Below are 10,085 nucleotides of genomic sequence, written 5' to 3'. Positions count from 1 at the left end.
AACCCATCACTACCACGCTAAAGAGCAGCAGAGGAGGATTTGAAAGTTGTGATACACAGAAAGGGGATGTGAGTGGATTACTGTGGGATTCCAAACAGGGATATTTAAAAGAGACATCTCTGGAAGAACAAAAGATGGCAAGATGTTAAACTAAGAGTCCCTTTGTAAACATACAGCTTTGGTAATTTCAAATTGATTTTAAGACAGAAGGCTAATGGAAACGGAATACACGGATGGCTCACGCACGGTATGCAAATAGTGGACATTTTCTCTGATTTGTTGGAAGGCCGCAAGCGAGGGCGCGCTATCTAGCAGAGGTTAGCGTAGGCTCATTAGCTTGTGCGGGTTAGTGATGGCTACTTAGCTCACTCTATAGGGGGTCTCTCAAGTCAGTTGGCTAATTACTCCCCATTCATCTCTTCTTAACAGTCAATTAAATAATTAATGTTTGATAAAGGTGCGATGTCAGGCTGATCTCGTCTGTGAAATATTAATTAGATCAGGAAAGTAATTTATGAGAGTAGATTAGTGGAGTAATTTCCCTCACCCATGAGAGAAAGAGCCAGAGTCTTGGACAGAAATATGAGACAGAAAGAGAAAAGGAATGAGTATTTGTCTGGCCACTTTACTGTAATTCTGCCTGCACCTGAATGTTTTGTTTTGGAGACTTAAATATAAATGTCCTATCAGCCATAGGGTCTTTTAAAGTTTAGTTTCTATAACACGCACTACTAAAACCAGTTTAGAACCACTGGACTAGACACTACACCCCCTACCGAAGAGTCAAGGGAGTTATCCTATTGTTTCAAATAAAATAAAATAAAATGAATGAACTTTTTATCAGTACAGCCTATTTGATTTTTTTTAAAGCATAATTGTAATTGGAACTGTACCAGTTTTACAGGATTAGACAAGGAGATGATTGGTTGGCGAGGAGATGACTTGGATGACTAGGTAACAGTTTGCAGAAGAACAAAGAAGCTTACGGCAGGATTATTCTCAGGTAAGTGAATCTGTGTTCTCTTGACGAGGCCAGACAACGTGATGGTGTGTGTGTGTGTGTGCTATATAGCGCTTGTGATGAGGGCCGATTGTGTGACAGTGACAGTATGGTTAAGTGCAGGGAGGATCATGGGCAATACAGTATGTAACATTACTCCCCCTCCTGTATGGTGGCTCCTGACTGCGTGACAGGGGAGTGATGACAGAACAGTCAAAGGGGGAGTGGAGGGAGGAGATAAAGGAGTGAGGGGCCATTAAATGACCCAGAGCAGTGCAAAGATGAAGGTCCACGGCGGAACTGATGGAGGGAGGAGCCAGGGTGAAGCCAGGAGCCTACCTGACTGAGGTGGAAGAGGAGACCCAGGAGGAGCCAAAGATCTGGGTGACACCAGAGCCGGGGGGATCGGGGAGCCTGGTGGAGCCTGAAGGATGACGGACCATGATGGAGCCGAGGGAGCATTAAGCCAAGATGGAGCCGATGGATCCACACACCAAGGCAGAGCTGACGACCGGGAAGCCCAAGGTGGATCTGTTTGTCTCTTGGTCTCATATGAGGACTCGGGATTTTATTTCAAGACCGCTCAAGACCCCAACTCTGGGATATCAATAAATTCACGGTGCATTGTCTGATCTATTTGTTATCATTAGTAAAGTGATTGGATATAAATCTCCCTGCTTCAAATGCAATCAATAACTTATTTCTAATTTGATTTCTTATGTTACTGTTGTGCCGGGTCATAAATGAACGGGGGATTGTGTCAAATATGTCGTCTAAATTAAATGCCCCAAAAAATTCGAGATATGATTGCAAAAAAATACTTTTATGAGATCTTATATCTATATTATAACATAAGATATGACTACAAGAGCAAAATAGCTGTTTTCACAAATATTTCGAGTATTATGTGATTGAAGTGATATTTGGACATAAATATATTACAGGAGAATGCATCAAAACAAATAAAAAATCAATGGAATGTGGGTGACACCCGGTGGCTATTTTTGGTACAGCTCCTAAACAAAATCTCATAGGAACTTACATTTTTGTGATACTTCAAATAATTTGGAACACAACTTGGTTAGATACGTGACTTTGATTTGATAGTAATTTTATAGAAAAAAATATTTTGAAAAATCTATATTTTTTATAAAATAATAAATGTTTAGGTCTATATTCCAAAGCATTCTTGAATTACAACCATTTAAGTTTGGATAGTGCATTTTAACATCTATTCTCAAAATAGCTTGAATGTAACTCTACACCCTTGCATTATTTAGTATACAAGAATACATGAAAATGCAAATGAGCCCCGCGTCCACTCACTCACACCAGCTCAGAGATCCACTCGCTCAACTCATAAACAAGTTGATGTATTAGAATGGTAATGCATTTTATGTATCGCTCTCTACACTGTAAAAAGTGATCAGTTGACTTAACTTAAAAAAACTTGACAATTCCACATAGCTTATTTTTTTCAATTACGCATGGTTTATTTACTCAATAATTTTAATGCAACAGGTTTCCTTGCTTTTTTAAAGTTATGTCAACTGATCACTTTTTACAGTGTACCTCTTCGGACACATAGCTGTAATTAATATAATTAGCCTTTGGCTTGACTATGTTATCAAACAGCTAATAATGTGTTGCTAATGTTATACAAACCATGTTCTTGTTCGCCATCTTAGAGTCAGAGAGCTGCCTTTTAACAATCAGCATCCTAGGAATGCTTTTAACAACCTAGAACTTCAGTGGAGAAATGCATATACTTCATCATAACATCATAATATACATCATAATATACATTGCTAAATGTAGGCTACCCGATATTTTCATACAAACAGAAAAATATACCAGGATAACCTGGCTTCTCTTGAGACTCCCCTGCTTCGCAGCATAGCAATGATGATATGCTAAAGCCCGCCTGCATGTTGACGTGATTGATATAGATGACTTGGCATTATATGACAATATAAATGCAGTCCATTTACCATTTACCATATAAGGTAGTTTGTGACGTAAGAAAGAAACGTCGATTTCAAACCGCGTCTTTGAGACTGTCTTTGGTTAACTGCAGTTTTAAGGAGAAAATACTCAGCAATGGTGTTGACTTATGAATTTGCACAGAGATTTTCTTAAAGCATATTAAAAACCCCACATAGACATATAATCAATATTAAATGCTTGATTTTCACCACAGGGGGTCTTTAATAGTTTTGATTGATTACTCCATCACACTATTTGCTCCAGTTTGACAGAATGACTCATCAAATAACTCATGCACATCTAATAAGTATAGTAATATAATTGGATGTTGATTGTATAAGCTGTAGAACAGCATGAGGAGAGGCAAAGTGTTGTATCTCCACACCCTTCTCTATCAAACACACAGTCACTTACACACAAACAATTGTTCTCTGGTTCTGGGAAAGGATAATATCAACAGGAAGTGGTGGCAAGGGCCTTAGATCAATGTTCTCTTAATAACAGCACAGCACAGATCAGGACGAGGCTCTTCCTCGGAGCACCGTTAACTCACACACACAGCACTGCTGGGCAAATGAGAGAAAGATTAGGGGAGTTTATTGTGTGTTCACTCACAGTAAGTTTGGGCCCAAAACTTGCTCCAGGCTGCAAGTTGAGGAGAATACCAAGGCAACAAATGACTGTGTGTTCGTGTGTGAATGTCTTTTGATTGCTATGGAAACACATCTCCATCCTCCCATCTCCGTGGGCAACAGGCACCCTGAGAGAGTTATTGGATTAGCATAAAAGCTTCTTTCACAATAAAAAGCACTTTTATTGGTCTGATCGTTTAATTTCTAATGAAGTTATGGCCAGTGGGAGATCTCTGACCCAACCCTGCATGGCCTTTTCATCCTCTTTGCTTCTTTGTATTCATCATGGAGTCCTCTCACATAGCAACAGCTAAAGTTTATTTAAAAAACACATCATACCAAACACTTGGGCATTAATGAGAGAGGTTTGAAAGTAAATGGATAGACAAACAGATATAGATATAGAAAAGCTAATATTGTCAAAAGAAACATTTTAAGAGGTTTGAAAGTCGACAGATGAGACAGGACAGACAGACAGAAAGATGTACTGTAAAATATTTTCCTGAGACTGTCAGGCTGCTCTAAGATACTGAGATCCGTTTTGTTGTGTCTGAGTGAATCTGAACCCGCTCTGGGTTTCCTCCAGGAATGCTAAACGCCAAAGAAAGCCAGCGCATTCTGTTTCATCGATTCTTTGAAGAGTTAGTATGTGTTTGTGAGGTCAGAAGTTCCTATGAGCTCCGCCTGGTGTGTGACGATAACTGAAATCCTGCGGCGTGAAGCTCCAGTGAAGAACATCACATACACCCCTCTGATGTTCCAAACATACCAGGAAGTCCCTCATGTCTGGATATCAGCTATAGAAGACACCTGCGGGATGTGCTGTGTTTAGGATCGTTTCTCCCAGTAGATTCTCTTGTCTTACATTTGAGTTCATGTTAAAAAAAAAGTGTTGGAGCTGTACAAGCAGTTAGAACACACTTGACGTTGTATCTACATTATGGTGATACTGTTTTGAGCCCTTGTCATGTCCCGATCCAATTTTTCCTCTTCTGCCAAAAATTTCTAGTCATCCAGTGTAAAATAATAAATGTTTAGGTCTATATTCCAAAGCATTCTTGAATTACAACCATTTAAGTTTGGATAGTGCATTTTAACATCTATTCTCAAAAAGGGGGTGACAGTTAAAATAGCTTGAATGTAACTCTACACCCTTGCTTTATTTAGTATACAAGAATACATGAAAATGCAAATGAGCCCCGCGTCCACTCACTCACACCAGCTCAGAGATCCACTCGCTCAACTCATAAACAAGTTGATGTATTAGAATGGTAATGCATTTTATGTATCGCTCTCTACACTGTAAAAAGTGATCAGTTGACTTAACTTAAAAAAAGTGAGGAAACCAATTGCCTTAAAACATTAAGTAATACACTTAATGTGTAATTAAAAAAATTAAGTTATGTGAACTTGACAATTCCACATAACTTATTTTTTTCAATTACGTATGGTTTATTTACTCAATTTAAATGCAACAGGTTTCCTTGCTTTTTTAAAGTTATGTCAACTGATCACTTTTTACAGTGTACCTCTTCGGACACATAGCTGTAATTAATATAATTAGCCTTTGGCTTGACTATCAAACAGCTAATAATGTGTTGCTAATGTTATACAAACCATGTTCTTGTTCGGATATCCAGACCTTTCTAAATGGACTGACCCATATGGAGAAAAGATGGCATGAAGCATTTGTCAGGATAAACACACTTGACAGGGAGGTAAGTGAATCCACACAAGCTTTACTGAATGTACAAACTGAAGTAGAGTTAAACAGGTGAGTAGATATCTAGTTTGTGGATGATATGCAGATGATAATGAAATGACTCGTACAGGTGATTGACAGAAGGAGCAGATGGCAGGGAGGATTGTTGAAGCACACATCTAAGCAGGTAGACGAAGGAGATGAGCACAAGCAAGCATCTCTTCAGTCCACAAGAGAAGAATCACAGAAACCAGATCACAGAAACCAGATCACAGAAACCAGATCACAGAAACCAGATCACAGGTGACGATCACAGGTGACGATCACAGGTGACGATCACAGGTGACGATCACAGGTGACGATCACAGGTGACGATCACAGGTGACGATCACAGGTGACGATCACAGGTGACGATCACAGGTGACGATCACAGGTCTTTGTCCCAGTTCAAGGCCAGACATCGAGTGAACTGAGGTGTGTGCTTATATGTGGTGGCTGATGAGATGAGTAAATGAGTGACAGGTGTCAGTGATTAGATCCCAGGTGACTGGGATCATTGAATGGTGGTGGTGAGAGAGCCTGGTGAACCCCAGACAGAATTATCCAACTTTAATAATAATAATAATAAGAAAAAAATAAAATTGTCAGGTGACCTAAAAATAATAAATAATGAAAAATATAAAAACAAAAATATAAAAATGTAATTTAATATGTCTGAAGCAATTCATGTCTGAATGCTTGCATTGATAAGTTGAGCACACATATTACAATATAACACCACCTTATAGTCATTTATTTTCTGAGTTGGAGCCGGTGGTATAAGTTAAAGAATTATGGCGACAGCAAACTGTTCTTAATAAAAAATAGATTTCATAGACATGATAAGCTTCAGTTTTACTGAAGGTCCCGCCTTTGACTTGACTTGGTGACCAATCAAATTTTAGAGCATCGCTCTGGCCATCTGGACACACCTGTGCTGTAATCGCTCTCTCTCTCTCTCTGTTTATAATATAATTTTTTGGAGGATCAGATGTGCTGTGAGCAGGCCAAAAGCATCTCTGGCTAAAAAAGAAGTTTTGTTCAGTACCATGGGGGAGCATTACACAACAGAAAGATCTCCAATCATAGAAATGATGGAATATTAGGATCTTTATAAAGCATAGACATAGACCCCAGACAGTCAGCTCCACCTGTCTGAGTATCAGGAAACAATGAGCACAAACAGCATTGATCTACAGTATATGTGCTGTCAGCTCTGATAAATCAGAATTATTTAAAACATTTTCTGTTCTCTGATTTATTTATGGCTGAATGGATTAAAATAAAATCAAAAGTTGAGAATTTTTTTTTAAAAAATTGGGCATAGGTTAAGGCTGCTAATACATTCACAAATGATGCTCCACTGACAGCATTTTCTGCTGTGGGACTTATCAAAAGCTCCCATTGTGTTTGAATCTCACACTTCTGATATGATGCAGGAAGTGTGTGTGTGTGTGTGTGTGTGTGTGTGAGAGAGTGAGAGAGTGTGTGTGTGTGTGTGTGTGTGTGAGAGAGAGAGAGAGAGAGAGAGAGAGAGAGAGAGAGAGAGAGAGAGAGAGAGAGAGAGAGAGAGAGAGAGAGAGAGAGAGAGAGAGAGAGAGAGAGAGAGAGAGAGAGAGAGAGAGAGAGACATATCATAGTGTATTTGCTGTTTGCTGCCACACGATGATGTTCCAAGCTGGATCAATATCCAATCAGACCTGCATTTCTCACCTACCCAGAATTCCCTATTGCTGTTGGAGCACTGCATCCTGGAGTTGTGGAGAAACAGACTATGAGAACAGCTCTGTGCGTATGAACAATATATATACCAGCTACAAGGACTCGCTGCCAGAGATCAGAAACTATCCCGCTTTATTACAGTAAGGTACATTATTTTAGGTTTCTCCTGCTGAGATCTTCTAAAACTTCATGAGTGTTTCCATTTGTGTTGGGGAGTAACTAACTAACAGTGTTGGGGAGTAACTAACTAGATCTGCTCTTCTAAAACTTCATGAGTGTTTCCATTTGTGTTGGGGAGTAACTTCCCCACAGTGTTGGGGAGTAACTAACTAAAAGTACCAAGCTGAAACAGACAGACAGACAGACAGACAGACAGACAGATAGACAGACAGATAGACAGATAGATAGAAAGACAGAGAACTAATATAGATAGATAGATAGATAGAAAGACAGAGAACTATATAGATAGATAGATAGATAGATAGATAGATAGATAGATAGATAGATAGATAGATAGATAGATAGATAGGGATTGGGTGACATTCAAAGCACATTTCTCTTAAAGTGAATCAGTTTTAGTGATCAGTGATGCTTCAGAGATTGATCACCTGTGAATCTGAGTCACAGGCTCAACTGAACACACATCACTCAATATCCTGCTTATTGCAGCTGAACGTGACGTCTCATTTCAAATACAAAAGACTTGCTGATTATCTCGTTTTCTTCTTTCCTATTCTTTCATCTCTCCATTCTCCTGTGGGGTCGAGCCTTGGGCGTCAGATCTGACCTCTTTTGTGGAGGGTTTTTAGGGGGGACGTGATCGATTAATGAGAAATTCTCAGCAGAATAATGAAGGATGACAGGAACACTAATCACTCTCACTGTGATTGATCTGCATGCTAGAGTGATAAATTAGTAGCTTCACCTTCTTTCTCGCTCGGACGTAGTCTAATCACTCTCACTAATTAAAAGCTATTGACGAACACAGCGAGGGGCGTAACCGGGTGGCTGCGACAGAGATGAACTCTCAGTGACACGTAACTCTGTCTGTACTGTCTTGTGTTTGCATGTGAAGTGTGTTCTGTAAGTGGCACTCGTCTTGGTTTCATTCTTTCACAGTGAAATTTTTATTAGGGCATCACAGACAGTATTTCAGGCTCTGAAGAAAATATGAACAAGTGTTCCTCTATAAATCGGCATCACTATATAAGTCAAAAGTAGCCTAGACGTTAATTGGTACCTAGTCAATACAAACAATTTATAAATGATATAATGATACCAGTCTTTCTGCAGTACAGTTCAAATTTGTACACATGTAGACTACTGTTTGACAGGAAACAGTAGTTGTCAGGAATTTTTCATCATATATTATTATTAAACAAATATTACAGTTAACTAGATACAAAACAAGGATTACACTAAGGATTTTCTTTTTATTACCAATCACAGCTACAGAAGTTATTTATTTAGGAGCAGTAAGTGATTCTCTATTTTTATTTTGTTGTTTGAATAACATTATTAACATAGGAAACATATGAGGCTGCTGTCACTTTAAGACCTAATGCACGGATCCATTATATTGACACATATCCGATATTTTCGTAACTGTTTACATTCACTTAAGACTGTGTTTGTGGATACTTGTCAAGACGGGCATTTTGAATTTTCTGTGTATTTGCACGATTGTATATTATTACGCAAACTCAATTCGGTTTCCGTTTAAGAGGCACATTCTGTGTGCGGTTCAGGTGTCTGCGCGCACTATAACGATCAATCACAGCGCACGAATACCGCATTGAGTTCTCTTTCGAATGGCTTAAAATAACTTAAACGGCTTCAAAATCACTTGCAAATGCTAAACTTTCTTGAGGAAGCAGCACTGGCTTGATCATTCAGACAGGTAATTATAGTTTTAGGGGGGCTGAGACGACAGACAGGGGCTCTAGAACCACCCCTAACAAGCATCATTCTCTTGACTTTTTAGTCATTCAAATTATTTTAATATTTTGTTGTGCATATTATTTTAACTCTAGAAAGCCTGAATAAAAATAAAACCTACATGAATGCATACAGATCAGTGTTCTATTAATTAAATAATTAAACAAATTGATGATACTTGATTTGATACGTCAAACTTGTCTGTTTGTCCGCTTTTCTTGAATAGAAGCAATAAAAAAGATGAAAATTATTCTTTTTAAAATTCAGCAAACTCTAAACTAATTTATTTCGATGTACTATAAAGTATATTCTAGTCTGAACCTTCCCTCTCCACATTTCTCACAGACCATGTGAAAATTATCTTTTCAGACAGAATATTGAAAATATTCACATAATATTGCACCTTTCTAAACATGACTTTTGGCCAGAGTTTGCACCTCTTTTTTTGTACGGGCCTTCAGCTGTCCTTTCCTCTGGCCTTTCTCTACTCATCATCTGAAATCGCATTCTGTCTGAACAGGTTCTACATTTGAGAACTTTATTACTGTTAAAAAGAATGTGAGTTCAGTCTTTCCGCTTGCAAATTCCATCATGGATTCTGAATGCGTTTAAGTTAAAAAAAGTCCCTAAGATGGATATTTTGACATATTTTTGTGTAATATAAAAAAACTAAGTAAGAAAACTGAACCCAAACCTTATCTAAACATTTTGTATGTCACCATATTTCAGGAACAACCCTCAAATGAAAGGGTGTCAAAAGATATTGCCATAACTTTTTTCCTCTCTTTTTTTCATCCAATGAAGGAAGTCGTGTGCGTGTGTGCGTTTGTGTGTGTAAATCCCTAGATTAGTCCAGAGGCCTTCTCACTACACTTACACATGCTGCTCTCACTGGGGAATTTCTGTTAATTAATGCTAGATTGGAAAAATTAATTTAGCTGCAGGGTAGCTAATCAATAATCATGTCCCAAGTCCATTAAACGTCTCTTTCACTCTCTCCTTACCCCCCTCCTCTGTTTCTTTCTGAACTCACAAGGTGATTTTCTCCCCAATTAATCATAAAACC

The sequence above is a fragment of the Rhinichthys klamathensis genome, unplaced genomic scaffold (assembly GCF_029890125.1).
Source record: "Rhinichthys klamathensis goyatoka isolate OS25496 unplaced genomic scaffold, OSU_Roscu_1.1 h1tg000180l_1, whole genome shotgun sequence".
NCBI lineage: Eukaryota > Metazoa > Chordata > Actinopteri > Cypriniformes > Leuciscidae > Rhinichthys > Rhinichthys klamathensis.
The sequence above is the reverse complement of the archived record's forward strand: the minus strand, read 5'-3'. Positions refer to the sequence as shown.